This window comes from Stegodyphus dumicola, chromosome 9, assembly GCF_044657685.1.
Source record: "Stegodyphus dumicola isolate Sdum_Otavi_A_Nest chromosome 9, ASM4465768v1".
In the NCBI taxonomy this organism is placed as follows: Eukaryota; Metazoa; Arthropoda; class Arachnida; order Araneae; family Eresidae; genus Stegodyphus; species Stegodyphus dumicola.
Genome location: NC_140776.1, coordinates 166,752,273 through 166,766,843, shown reverse-complemented (window position 1 = coordinate 166,766,843; position 14,571 = coordinate 166,752,273). Strand labels below are relative to the sequence as shown.

The window sequence follows — 14,571 nt, the reverse complement described above, 5'->3', positions numbered from 1 at the left end:
GTGATAGAAAACAATATATTTACCTAAAAAAGGAGTCTTAATACATTTTTATCGGTTCCAGATTGTGGGAAAAACCTGAAGTTCACTTTATCTACCCTTGTCAGTATACCAGAAAGTCATGAATCATTCTGTAGTACAATTAACACTTTACATACATTTAACATTAATCCAAATAATTTTAATTACCTTACAACTAGGATTTTTAAAGAAAAGAATATTTATGCGATACATTATTAAATTGCTCCCACGCGTTGTTAAGGAAAATGTAATTAAATATTCACACTAAGAAACTAGCACACTAAGAAACATCCACTCAAAACATAATAGGAAACAGTTGACAGCTAAATAAAGATACATTTCAATATAAATAAACTATTTTTTATTAAAATACATACTTACTAAAATATTTTTTTTCTTACAAATTTGCTATTCGATCACGTACAGGTGACAACGAAATATTCTTTAAAAAGTCTTCATTATCATAAATACAACAGCAAGTGTCCTTATAAAGTTTTTGAGCAATTCTTTTAAAGTTCATTGACAATATAGCTTTGTCAGTATTATTCTTAGCTTTTTCGTGAGTCGTCTCCATTATACAGGGGTGGCGACGTTGACTTGGATCATCGACCGCACATCCCTCACCGATAAACACCTCGTTGAGACTGGTTAAGTACTCCTCGTAAATAACATTATTAACTTTCTGTATGCATTGCTCGCTAGTTAAATGTTCCAACTGCTGGCATTTTGATTGCCGTTTTCTTATCTCATGCGGTAACACATGTTGAAATAGGTTAGTTTGGATTTTCTGTGTTATTTCACTGTATAAATATGAAAGTTTATCGGTTTGATATGACTCTAATTCAAAACAATTTGCTAGGAGGCGGACACCACCGTAGGGACTTTTAAAAATTTCTTGAACACATTGCGCGTTTGCAGAAAATACCGCCAACTGATTATTGGCTATGAAGGATGCTTCCGAATACTTGAAATTAAAGTTTGGTAGTTTTTTCATGAAATCATACCACGTCTCAGGATTCATACTCACACCCTCAAGAGAAGATCCACAGTTGAAATTATTCATTTCTGCAAAGTTGTGTATAAGAATCCAAACATTGTTATTTCTACTTACAACGATGGAAAGACGAGACATCCGTTCTAATGACCAATAATTGATCACTTCATCAAGATTTCGTGATGACTGGTAATGACACACTCAGCCAGTCGTCCTGGGGTATCTCGAGCACCTCATCTTCTAAACATGGTTTCCTTACGAGGAAAAGTTATTTTGTTCATGCACGGTATAGGGATTATGTTGTCATAATAACCAAAGTCCATTTCATCAGAAGAACGCTTCGCTTGCGGAGATATAATTTTTCTAAACGTCAAACTTATTCGAATAATCTTCACTTCGAGCTGGGATGGGATACCGTGTTTCCAAACTACATTAGTGGGGGGTTTCATCACTAGAAGCGATCCATGTTCCAGACTCAGAATGTGAGACATATAATTCTCTCTTGTAAAATGCATCACTCCCGTCGCACCTTAACTCAGCGTGGGAATACAGTAGGAAGGATCCAGGAAGCTTTCATCGTCTTTGTGCGCGGATATCTTGCCATCTCCGTCAGGGTATTTGTTGATCAGAACGTAATTATATTTTTCGTGGGTGAGGGCTTCCACTTCACTTTTAATTTGGTGCAGCATAGGAGTCCAGGCCTGGGCGACGATCGATGTCCCCGAAAAACTGTAGGTGAATCCATCTTCATCTCCGAAAGCGCAACAAAGTCGAGCTGGAATATATTGGTGGCCGTAAATATTCAGTTTCACAGGTTGGAAAGGATACGTACAGAGTTCCTCAAAAATAGAATTAGCCTTTTCTTTACTATGAAAATCTTTGAAATAGGATAGTATTAATTGATCATCAAATATTTCGGTCATCGTGAGAGTTAAGAATGACTGCTTTGAAGTACAATTCGTCAAGATTAGTAATGAAATGAGAAATCTACTGAGATCGAATATTTCTAAACTTATTTATATAATCATTTACTGATAATAAGGATCATTTGATACATTCTTTTAATCGGTAATCGCCTTATTTATTCCGATAACATCATGGTTTCGAGAACGATGTCGATATATCGAACCTTGTCATGATGAATCATCTAAGGATAAACAGATAGGGTAGCCAGTATCACCATAAGTTGGTAAACCATCGATTAGGGAAATGAAGACCTGTTAAAATAGGATGTGTACACATCCAATTTTAAGAAGCTTCACTTATGTCACTTCCTCTACTACTGTATTTTAAAAAGAATTCATTTTACTTACAATCTGAAAGCTTTCAGGTTTTGTTTTACTCCCAAAGAGGTGTTCATTTACTCTTTTGTATATTACTTTTATTTATTAAATATCATGTTCTTCGCACTTAAACTATAAAATTCAATTCAACAGGAATATCGCAAAAATGGGCAAAGCTTTAGAATTTCCGATACATAGACTCGCACGCTGGAGATAAAAATTTTTTCGTACAGTGTTGCCATTGCTCGCTTTGAAATCGTTGAGTTTGTTAATCAAAAATTCGTTAGTGTTACGAAACATGAAATAGATAATAAAACAAATTTCAAATTCCAAGTTTAGGCTTCCAGATGACCATATTCGGTAGAAGATTACTTTACTCAAAATTTGATGGCTCTAGGTACCTTTGTTTTATCCCAATGCGAGAAACATACATACATTTATGGAGATTCTTCATTATTTAATTTCTTTAACTAAAACACATGGCGATAATATTTGGTGGCGACAATGTGAAACGTAAACCGACATTTGTAGTAACCAACGCAAAATGCCAAACGAAATAAATAGTCCTTGAGGGCAAATTGCACCTTTGGACGAAAAATAAAAAGTCGTCTGCAACTTGAATCGGCAGCTTTAACTTTCCATGGCAACTTTAATCGTTTTTTTTTTTTTTTTTTTTTTTTCTTGATCGCGCTCCCGCAGTAGAAAAGTACAATTAAAAGATGTCACAAACGGTATACTTTTCACGAAAATGAGTTTTTCTTGTAGGAATGAAGCTTATGCAGGTTGGGCTGTCAAATACTTCGGAAACTGCATTCTTAAATGTTTAAAAAAATTCACACTCCTTAGTAAAATTCGTCTGACTTAGAAACAGGTTACCATCCGATGATGCCAGCGATATTTAAAATTATATTCACAGTTTGAGATTGTATTATGATAATAATTATATAACCAATTATTTACTCACTAGTTTCCTCATATACTCATGCGTTTTATCTATTTTAAAATTACAATTAGCTGCATAATTTATTTAAGTTATCATTTTGATGAAACTACTTGCCTACTGCAGGCAAAGTGGTGCCTTTGGAATAATATATTTTTTAGTTATATGTATTGTGGGTGAAAAGCGTGGGTATTTTTCCTCTCCGAGGTCATAGCGGCTCTAACAACGTTAATATCGTTATTAATCTCTCGTGCATTTGAAATAGGTGAATAATAAACAATGTACATGTTACTGGCAATATTGAAACGCAGGCTCGAAAGCCGCATGCATTTTCTCACACGAAGCATGTAATTATTTTTTAAATACATTTTTATGCCTTTTCTTCTCTTGTTTGTATGTCGCCATTTTTTTTTAGTGTAAAATAAAAGTTATTGCTATGTTCCATCATTGGTGTTTACGTCAAATTGTTTAAGAAGTATTGCAGGGTGTGGGTGAAAAACGCGGGTATTTTTTCCTCTCGGACGTAGGGGGTCATTGAGTGCTTTTTTCTTACAATCGTTGAGCAGCGCTGTTACTGACCTTCTTTTACTTTCAAATCTTCATCTTTACGATGAGTTCTAGTGTTCCAGAAAGCTCTAGAAATAAACCTTTCCGAAGCGATTTTAAGAAATAAGAATTTAATGATTACAGTTTGTGATGAAGAATCACAATTAGGAAGACTGACCATCCCAGTTACGCAGCCAACACGCAGAGCGAGTGAGATGACTGGCATTTCTATTGCCAGCATAAATAGAATTCGTAAAGAATCTGAAAGTAAAAGAAAATGTTGAATTTTCTTCCCCTAAAAAAGGAAAAAAAGAGAGAAACTGTTGTAAGTACAGGCTTAGATAATTTTGATTTGGATATTATAAGACGAGCAGTTCAGGACTTTTATGTCAAGGAGACGAAAGTGCCAACTATAACCAAACTGCTTCCTGTATTAAAAGACACAATCAATTTTCCTTCGCAAAGAGAAACGCAAAGGAAGACTCTCCGAGAAATTGGTTTCATCTGGAAAAAGTCCCGGAATAATAGAAGCGTTTTACTAGAAAGACCTGACATTGTTTTGTCAAGAACAATGCATTTGAGAAATATTAAAAAGTACAGAGAAGAATCCTGTCCCCTAATTTACATAAATGAAACATGGGTGAACAGCAATTTAACGTTTGGAAAATGCTGACAATCAAATGAAGTCAGTGGGATTTTAGAAACAGGGAATGCCTCTCGACGCATAATAATTTTATGTGCTGGTGGTGAGATGGGTTTCATTCCCAATACTAGTTTAATTTATAAAGCGAACTCTACAACTGCCGATTATCGCGGACAAATGACTCTTCAATATTTGAAAAATGGGCAAACGAGAAGGTAATTTCAAACCTACCGCCAAATTTCGTTATGATTATTGATAATGCGCCTTACCATTCGTGCAGCTAAATAAAACACCCAATGCCTCCCAAAAAAGCAAGTTATAATGCAGTAGCTGACAAATCACAACATTTCTTTTTGTCCGAATTTGCGAAAAGTGGAGCTGCTGTATTTAGTGAAACAAAATGCTTCCAAAGTCAAATCTTTCAAATTTGATTGTATAATGGAAGAGCAAGGCCATACAGTTCTGCGGCTCCCACCATATCACTGTGATATAAACGCTATAGAATATGTATGGACTGAAGTAAAAAATTATGTTCAAGTCAGAACATGACTACAGATATAAGCATGTCAAATTTATTACGTTTCACAAACGAGATTATTGAAGGTGTTTCGGTGAACAACTGGAAGACGTACTGTGATCATGTAAAGAATTTAGAAACTGAATAATGGAGAAAAGATGTTATTATAGAAGAATTGTGTGAACCATTTAATTTTACTGTGACCGACAATTCGGATTCTGAATTCTCTACGAGTTCCAAGGACCCTTAATGCTACGTCACCAAAATAAATGTAAAGGGGGAAAAAGGTATGGCATAACTAATTAAAACTAAAATCATTTTATGCAGCCTCTTCTCATTAAATTGCTTTAATTTATTTATAGGTAATTTGATTATATTTATAAATATATTTTATTAAAGAATATTTAACAGATAAAAGTTTTTCATTCAATGTTTGAAAGTATTAAAAATTAGCATTATATAACTTATTATTAATGTATTTGTTACCTATTAAATTATTAATAAATTAATATTATCAATTAAATATGTATAAACTGATGATGAATTGTATTAAGACAAATAGTTCTTTTCATGGTTTTTCTTTGAAATGTCACGATCTGATGTTTCTGTGCATTTTAATTTAATTCTGTAATTTTAAAATTTCACGGTACATCAGCTTAAAGTGTATAAAGTGCAGACAAAAAATTTCTGTTGCGCAGCACTCGAAAGATAGAGCGTGATATGGAAGAACCATTTAAATCTAAACCGGGTTATTGCACTCACCACTACATCACTAACAGATATGCCCACTTCGCCCCAAGCCGGACGTTTACATAAATCTGGTATTCGTGGTCGGACAGTGCTGCCATATTATTAATTTGAATTACATGCATTCAATTCGGTAAGTTTCACTTATTGACATTGTTCAATTTTTCAACATTGGTCTAAGTTCTTTCCCCACATGTGAGAGATTTCTCATTAAAATTTCTCTAAGATAAATTTACGGTTCTACGATGTTTGTCGGCATAAAATTTAGATAATTGAGTGCAACAATAACAATTACAGCATATGGAAGTTTAGATATCGTTTGAATTATAACAAATTTTAGCATTATTCATTCAAAAATGAGATATGTTTTCTTTATCCCGATGATGTCTTCTGAAATTACTAGAATTTTGAATCGAAGAATTATTTCCGTTTGTATTGTTAAGGAATTTTTATCCCAGAAGGGACGTTAGCCGCGAATGGAATAGTCAGGCTCGAAATGGCATTTTAAGCTGAACCACTATAAATGGCGTATCAATTTTCAAATTGTTGCCCCCAAATGTGTTCGCCCTGTATTATATTTAAAGAAATTAAATAATGAAGAACCTGCATGAATGTATGCATGTTTCTCGTATTGCGAGGAAAAGGTACTTGGAGCCATCAAGTAAATAGAGCCATTTTTGAGTAACGTAGTCCTCCATCCGAACATGAACACCTGGAAGCCCAAACTTTGAATGTCGAATTTGTTTTGTGATATATTTCATACCGTGTGAAACTTTAGTAATGGATTTTTATTAACAAACTCAGCGATTTCAAAGTGAGCGGTGGTAACACTGTACGAAATAAAACATTTTTATTTAAGCTCACAAGACTGTCTATCGAAAATTCTAAAGATTTGATGTTTTTAAATATTTTCTGATTTTTTCCTTATTTTCCCTTCATTTCCTTATTTTTATTACTTACTACGTGTAGATTAAAGGCAAAAACCATGTTTCTGTAAAATAAAATATATTATATGTATTCAAAGTAATTTCATATTAGAAGTACTGTGAGATAGTGCTAGTGTTAAGTATTTCAGAATGATAAATATTGTAACATGACACCAAATTTCCAATATTTTAATGTGGATGTAATTTTTTGAAATATATATTTCGTTAGATTTGGAAAGAAAAACTATATGTCCAAACAATGAAGATGTGATTATCTTTGAACTCTGCTTTTTATTTCAGTGATGGTCTACTTTGATTTATAATCTTCTTCATCTCCAGTAAATGTTTTTGTAAGTACATAGGTAGCAAATCTAAACAGATGTATATGTCAGATATTTGAAATCACAATAGCAGGTTAAAAAGTAGTGTAAAACTTTTCTTCAAGAGATAATATTAACCAGAAATCAGAGACTTTTAAAACTTTACCTCAGCCATAAACTTTACATATAGCAGATACCAATTTTCAGTTTGGAAATAAAATAAATATAAAATAAGTATATAAAAATCACACCATATAGGAGTGAGCAGAGTTTTGTAACTCTTTGTAATGTGCGTGGTTTCACCCGAATATCGGGCGATATCTCGCTATCGAGAAGAGCGAACGAAGAAAGGGTCACTACTTTTTTTGTGTGAGAAGGAACCGCTTTTTACTAGAGCGAAAAGTCGCTCCCTCGAGATTGGTGCCATTTTGGCATTACAGGGAGGTGGGATATCACGCCTTTGGAGTCGGATACTAATCTTTGGAGTTTAAAGTGTAATATAGGGAAAACCAAATGAGTAACAAATTGGTTATACGATTTTTTCCGAGCTCAAACCGTAAATATTATTTTAAAAATCCATGACATTATCGAACAAAAAGTATTCCCATGTCAGATGCATTTTTTGAATAAATATGATTTTTTTTTTCAAATTTGAAGCTCTAAATTTCCGAAGTATTTAAGTGCAAACTATGTATGCTGCATTCATTTGTTTAAAAGTTAGTAATGTTGTACCACAGACTTTTCTTTAAAATTTATCAGAGTGAAGAAATAGTGCCGTTAACAACTATTTAACAGTAATCACACAGCAAGTTTCGTAAATATCCATATAAGTGTTGATTGAGACATTATTGTTATTTATAATGGAAAATGTAACACAAATCTAAAACGAAGACTTGTTGTAATAAAAGAGTTGTTGTAGTTACTAATCTCGCTTGTCAGAATCAGATCAAGACCACGAAATCCATCGTGGCAAGGGTTCAAGATTGCGCTTGTCTTTGGCAAGAATCATTAAGATCATACATCTGACTGTACCACTTTGTCCATTTCGGCTTTTAATTTTCAACGTGAATACCCAGATGAAACTTGTCTGACAGTCTACTTCCAATCTTCCACTAGATGCAAACTGTACAGAGGACTTTCGGCTCGCCCGTATATTTGCAATGATCTCATGCCGCTGGTACAATATTCATTTACAAACATTCAGATCTTCTCCGGAATTCGAGCCCGTGTCCTTTGGTATGGCAGTCAGCGGCGCTAACCACTCTACCGATTGGAATGTATAAAAATACTATGACAAAGCTGAGGCTGTTTGTCTTGGAGTTCAATTGGAAATATTTATAAAGTTTAGTACAAAGTCAACTATATGATGCATTTGCACTTAAGTTAAACTTTTACGTAGCTTACCAGTAGCACAGCCGCTGTCTAATGTTGGACTTCCGATGCATTTGCCAGGAACTATATTTTCATGAGGCAGCGGCGATCACTCCACTAGCCGGGTTGAACTGCTACTTCTAAGCTATGCCTCACTGAGTTTAAATCTGTATAACCGTCTGATCTGAGACAAAATTGTGGCATGAACAAAGAAGGATAGGACACCTGAAAATGTAGGAGTTAATGAATCTTACGAATAGCTTTCGCAAACTTCCTGAAGGTGAAATTCTTTTGCGCTCGTCCGAAACTCCAGATTCCTTTGCCTTCGTTTTTTAACACAAGGTTGCAGTGGGAAACGAATAAATATTTTTCGAAGTTTGAAACCTTAAAACGTACCACTTGGCCTGATTACGACCATAACCGATAAACTTAGAAAATATAATTGAATAGATTTTTTAATGAAATTAATCTAACGAGAAATTCAATCAGATACAGGTTGGTCCCTCACGATATACTTCGGAGAAATTTGAATCTGTATGATAAGAGTTACATCTTTCATTTGCAAAAAGAATGCTTAATTTTTATTCTCAAAAAGTGAACAGATCCCACTTCCGTAAGACTTCTTTCGCAAGCAATCGAAATACCTAGACACAGGTTCTTGGATAAAGTAACAGCTCGCGCAATATGTACTAAAAATGTCTAAATGTGTAAAAGATTATGGAGTTCACTTAATAATTTAGCTTGATTTTAATTGTGGTTCATGATTAAAGTAATTGTGAACCAGATTTAAGGTTCAGAGTTTGGAGTAGATAAACTTAAAAATATATTAGCCCGTAAATTTTATTAATATAAGTTTTAAATTTATTTAAATAGGAAAAGGAAAAATGGAAACTTGCAAAATCTCAAAGGCAAGCAATCAATGCATACTTAAAAATATACAGCTAAACCCACAGCATAATTCTGCCATTTTAAAAGGGCTAAATTGTTTTATATAATAGTATTTTCTTTCTTCTTTACGTTAACTGCATATCAGTTTCCTATACCTAACTGTTCTTTAATTCTGAAATGCGTTACTTTAATATTCAGTAACAAAATTTGGTATTCAGTACCATATTTTTCGATTGGATATGTGTTGAGGTGCGGGTACCGGGCAGTAGACCTAATTTAATGCAGTTAGTTGTATGATTTTCGATCAGATGATGATATAAAAAGAATGAATAATTAGAGGGGGGAGTTCATAGTATTTTGTAGAGAGAGTTCATATCATAAGCAACAGTGGAATAGCATTTCGTGAAGACGTCAGTAATTAAGAGACGGTAATAACAGTGCAGATAGCATTGAAGTCAGGGGAATAACATAAGCGACATCATCCGAACTTTATCTGAGTCGCCTCCACCTAGGAGCTTGCAGATAGCAATATGTTTCGAGAAGCAGTAGATGAATTGTAACTGAAAGTGCTTAGCTGGTGGGGAAGCGCCCTACATTACAGGTGGATGGAAAGCAAACGGTTTTAATGGGGAACGTAATGCAATGTTGAAGTAGTCTCCGCCCGCAGAAGTTAGCGATTGATTTGTGCGAATTTAAAGCAAAGGCATTTCTGTTTGCGGAACTTGTCTTTTTTTATGTTGATTTATGAATTGAAGTGTTAGTGCCTTTAAAATCTATTTAAGTAGAATTTGCTCGATGCAGGCTCTCACAACGAAACTGTTGCACTATGAGAAGAGAAAACAAGTGAAATAGACACAGGGGGGCGTGAGATACTAAGGAGCTGGCTGCAAGCGAAAGGTGTAATTCCTCTCCCGTCCCTTTGGCTGTCGTCATTGAGAGCTTGGGCAATAATGTTAGAAGATGATTATCACGGCCAGTTTTGGACAGCGCGGGACGACCAACAGCATGGCATACAGCAGCAAATGTGGCAGCTGTGTCGGATTTGATCATGGCGAACAGGCGCAAATCGTTCAGCAAGATGCAGGAAGAGATAGGGCTTGCTCAAGGAATAGTGCAGGCGATTGTGCATGTGATTTGAATATGACAAATGAGTGTTCAAAGTGGGTGGACCTCGGACTACGCCTAGCTTGACAAAATGAAGGACGCAGTCAATGGCCAAAATGTTGAATCTTTTACCGAATTGCATGCAATTCTCTATATATGGTGCCCGAACACCTCACAGATTGGTTTACCCTTTCGGAACCTCCCAGCCAGATGGCAGAATTGTATTGACAAGAGCAGGGATTATTTCTAACTGATGTACTATTACTTTTCTTTAAAAAATTGCATTCCGCTCTGAGGCGGCATTTGCGCCATTGATTTCCGTACGACATAAGTATATTTGCTTTAAGTATCACCGACCACCTCGACAACAAAACTAGTAAGTAAAAATCGGAGTTAAGTATTTGCTACATAGCCACCGCTCTGCCTATTATAAGCAAAGCAATTTCTTTTAAAAATGTTATAAAAATGTTGTACGCTTTGTTACTCTCTGTGATTTTAAGTACATATAGCACAGACGTATACGAAAAAACTAGTGCGCAAGTAATTAATTGCAATTTTTTGATAATAAACAGTAAACATAATTTTGAAAATCCATAGCGTCATCGAATCGAACATTGTTTTCATGACAGATGCATTTCATATAGAAATTTCCCGAAGTAATTGGCAGTGCAATCGTTATACGCTGTATTCTTTTCTGTAAAAGTTGGTAAAGGTGTTAGAGGTTTACTCTTATAGTTAGTCATCAGTGATAAATGCTGTTGGCTGTTTGACTCATAGTCACACATTTTTTCCCATTTTAGATCTCGTTTGCGACCGGTCTGGACATTATTATGTTATGTGCCCTCGGGGCAAATATATCATTGGGCAGGATACACCGCAAGATTACAGAGATTTCCCGGCAATTACATGCATGAAAGGACGCATAGCAATGGACGAGAATTCCATGCATTTGTTCAGAAATAGAGCCGAAGTATTTGCGAGATTTCCTGCATGACTAAGTCTCAGTGTATTACTTTTATATTATTCTCTACAAGACTGACATAATAATTGACTCGGACTGTTAAAAGATTTTTGCTTTATGGTTTTGTTTTTAAACTTAATTTTTTAAACAACAAATATTTAATCTATGTGTACATTTACTTAATGACGGAAGTTCTCAATCATCTTCCCACAAACTCTTGTAAAAGTAAAATATTATTATGAAAATTAAATATTCTAACAACTGTTGCAGTGTCAAGTCATATAAATAACTAATTCTATTTATACTAGTATTTGTATGTTACTATATTTACTATTTATTATTAAATTTCAAAGTATTAAATTACCTTCATTAATTTACAGTTACTAAAAACATTCTGAAAAAGAACTACTTCAAGTCTAGCGGCCATCAAAGGCGGATTCAGAAACGAATGCGATCACGGGCATCTTCATCGCATTTTCCAGGACGGAAAGGAGACTAATGCTCTTTACAGTATGAAAGCTCCAGTAGGCAAGGCTGTCTTTTTCTGGAGGAAATACGTGATTGGGATGACTTATAAAGAAAGAACCCAAATTAAAATTATTATACTTGTCTACAGTTGGCTCATGTACTGGTACAAGAAATCTGCTGATATATACGGTACAGTATGTTAAATTAGGAATGAGTTGCCATCTGATTTCAGAAACCACATTACGTGAGGAGACGTTCGACAACTGAACGTGGAAAAGTGAAAGAAATTGAAGCTAAAAGTAGTTTTCATGACTACAGAACTCCTATGAAAGGTGTTGATAAAGTTAATCACTATGTTACAGACAACCCGGTTGCAAGAAAACGTGGTAACAAGCATTACCAAATGTTATTTTTTACATTTCCTAGATGAGGCATTATGGAACTAGTTCTTTGTGTATATTTCAGCAGGAGGTGCTTAAAATAATATGAACAGAATAGCAGGTTCCGAACAAAGGGTGGAAAAAAGTAAGCCGAATGTTCAGTTGCCAGGGCGTCCTAGTGTAAGTTTGCTGCGGCTAACAGATAGACACCTTTAGAACATTTCACCAACCGAAAAAAAATCTACTCCAATCAGAGCGTGATGCTATCGCAAATTAGATGAAAGAGGGAAGAGGATACTCTAAAAGGAGACTCTAAGGAAGAGGATAAGACTGCAGCGTATTTCAGAGTGCAAGTACACGCTTGTCAGCACACCGTGTTTTGGCCTTTTATCATACTGTAAAAGATTTGCGAACTTTGATTATTCAAAATCATACCGTTGTAATAATATCTGTTTACATTAAGTTTAGCTACAAACTTTTGTTTAATTTACTGTAATTCAATACCATACGTCTGTAACCCATTATTTTTTATGCGTATGCCAAAGTAGCAAATATAGTACTTATTGCATTTAATGCTTTTCTTTTTACGAAATAACCATTTTCTGACTCGCAAATTGATATAAAGAACATAATCAGAGTCAAATATATTTTCTATGTTTTATGCGTTTTTGATTATTCAAAATCATACCGTTGTAATAATATCTGTTTACATTAAGTTTAGCTACAAACTTTTATTTAATTTGCTGTAATTCAATACCATACGTCTGTAACCCATTATTTTTTATGCGTATGCCAAAGTAGCAAATATAGTACTTATTGCATTTAATGCTTTTCTTTTTACGAAATAACCATTTTCTGACTCGCAAATTGATATAAAGAACATAATCAGAGTCAAATATATTTCCTATGTTTTATGCGTTTTTGATTATTCAAAATCATACCGTTGTAATAATATCTGTTTACATTAAGTTTAGCTACAAACTTTTGTTTAATTTGCTGTAATTCAATACCATACGTCTGTAACCCATTATTTTTTATGCGTATGCCAAAGCAGCAAATATAGTACTTATTGCATTTAATGCTTTTCTTTTTACGAAATAACCATTTTCTGACTCGCAAATTGATATAAAGAACATAATCAGAGTCAAATATATTTCCTATGTTTTATGCGTTTTTGATTATTCAAAATCATACCGTTGTAATAATATCTGTTTACATTAAGTTTAGCTACAAACTTTTGTTTAATTTGCTGTAATTCAATACCATACGTCTGTAACCCATTATTTTTTATGCGTATGCCAAAGCAGCAAATATAGTACTTATTGCATTTAATGCTTTTCTTTTTACGAAATAACCATTTTCTGACTCGCAAATTGATATAAAGAACATAATCAGAGTCAAATATATTTTCTATGTTTTATGCGTTTTTTGACCTATGTGACACAGTTAAGGTATTAAAATTAATTTAGAAATTTACTTACTATAAAACATTTCTGAGCAATTTGTTAAATACTAGTTTTTTGTATACTCTTACGATATATGTAATTTAAATTTAAATTAGCCGTCAAATTTTTGTCTTTTAAAATGAAACTGCGCTGCCAGTTCTAGGCAAAGCGGTGGCTGTGGAAAAAAAAATTGTAATATTTTTTCTATTGTTCGATTTGCATATAAACCTGTTTCTTCAGTTTGCTGTTCACCACAAAAGCTTTTACGAATGTAATTTAACAATTTGATTTAATGCGTGTGTGGCGATGATTCAACAACTGATCGTAAATTAATTGAATTTTAAAGAAATTCTTAAATTCTTATCTAGGAATCACAATATGCGTAAAAGTTCGCTTTTCAAATAATTTGCAATTCCAAAATATTAATGTTTCTCAAAAAAAAAAAAAAAAAAAAAAAAAAAAAAAACTTTTATATGATTTTTCGAAAGCTAAATTATATTTCTAACGTGTTAAGTATCTAGAACTAGTCTTGCAATGGAATTCGAATGTATAATTATATATATATTAAAAAACGCATTTATTTATGCATATTACTTTTCACTTTCAAACTCTTAAAACTCCTGCAGCATTAACTGCAGTCAGTGGATGGGACTATAACCACCCGGCATATCAGAGTTTGAAATTGGATGCTTACCTACATTTCATTTTAATGCTTTACTCCGAGTTTAAACCTAACTTACAGTTCATGATCGATTTGTAAAATAATATTGTAATAATATTTCTTCTTTATGAACGTAATATTATTACAATAATATAACAGGAAAAAAATCACATAAATGTAATAGAAATTTACAAAAAATATTATAATAATATGATATTGGAAGAAATAATACTACTATAATAGTATTTTTCTTTATATTAACTAGCCCACCAGCGGCCGAGCGGTAAAGTCGATGAACACTGGTAGTTCGGTCCTAGATTCGAATCCCGCGAACGGGCTGGCTGCATGGGCGTTTTCGT

The 14,571-nt window shown here is 33.8% G+C and overlaps 1 long non-coding RNA gene across 1 annotated transcript in view; it reads left to right on the top strand.

Annotated features, from left to right (window-relative positions):
- LOC146995539 (uncharacterized) overlaps nt 1–12,883 on the top strand; it is a 62,089-nt gene extending 49,206 nt beyond the window's left edge. The window contains exon 3 of the long non-coding RNA XR_015043235.1: nt 11,639–12,883. This is a non-coding gene — a long non-coding RNA (uncharacterized LOC146995539). The remainder of the gene's footprint in view (nt 1–11,638) is intronic.
- The last annotated feature ends 1,688 nt before the right edge of the window (nt 12,884–14,571 follow it).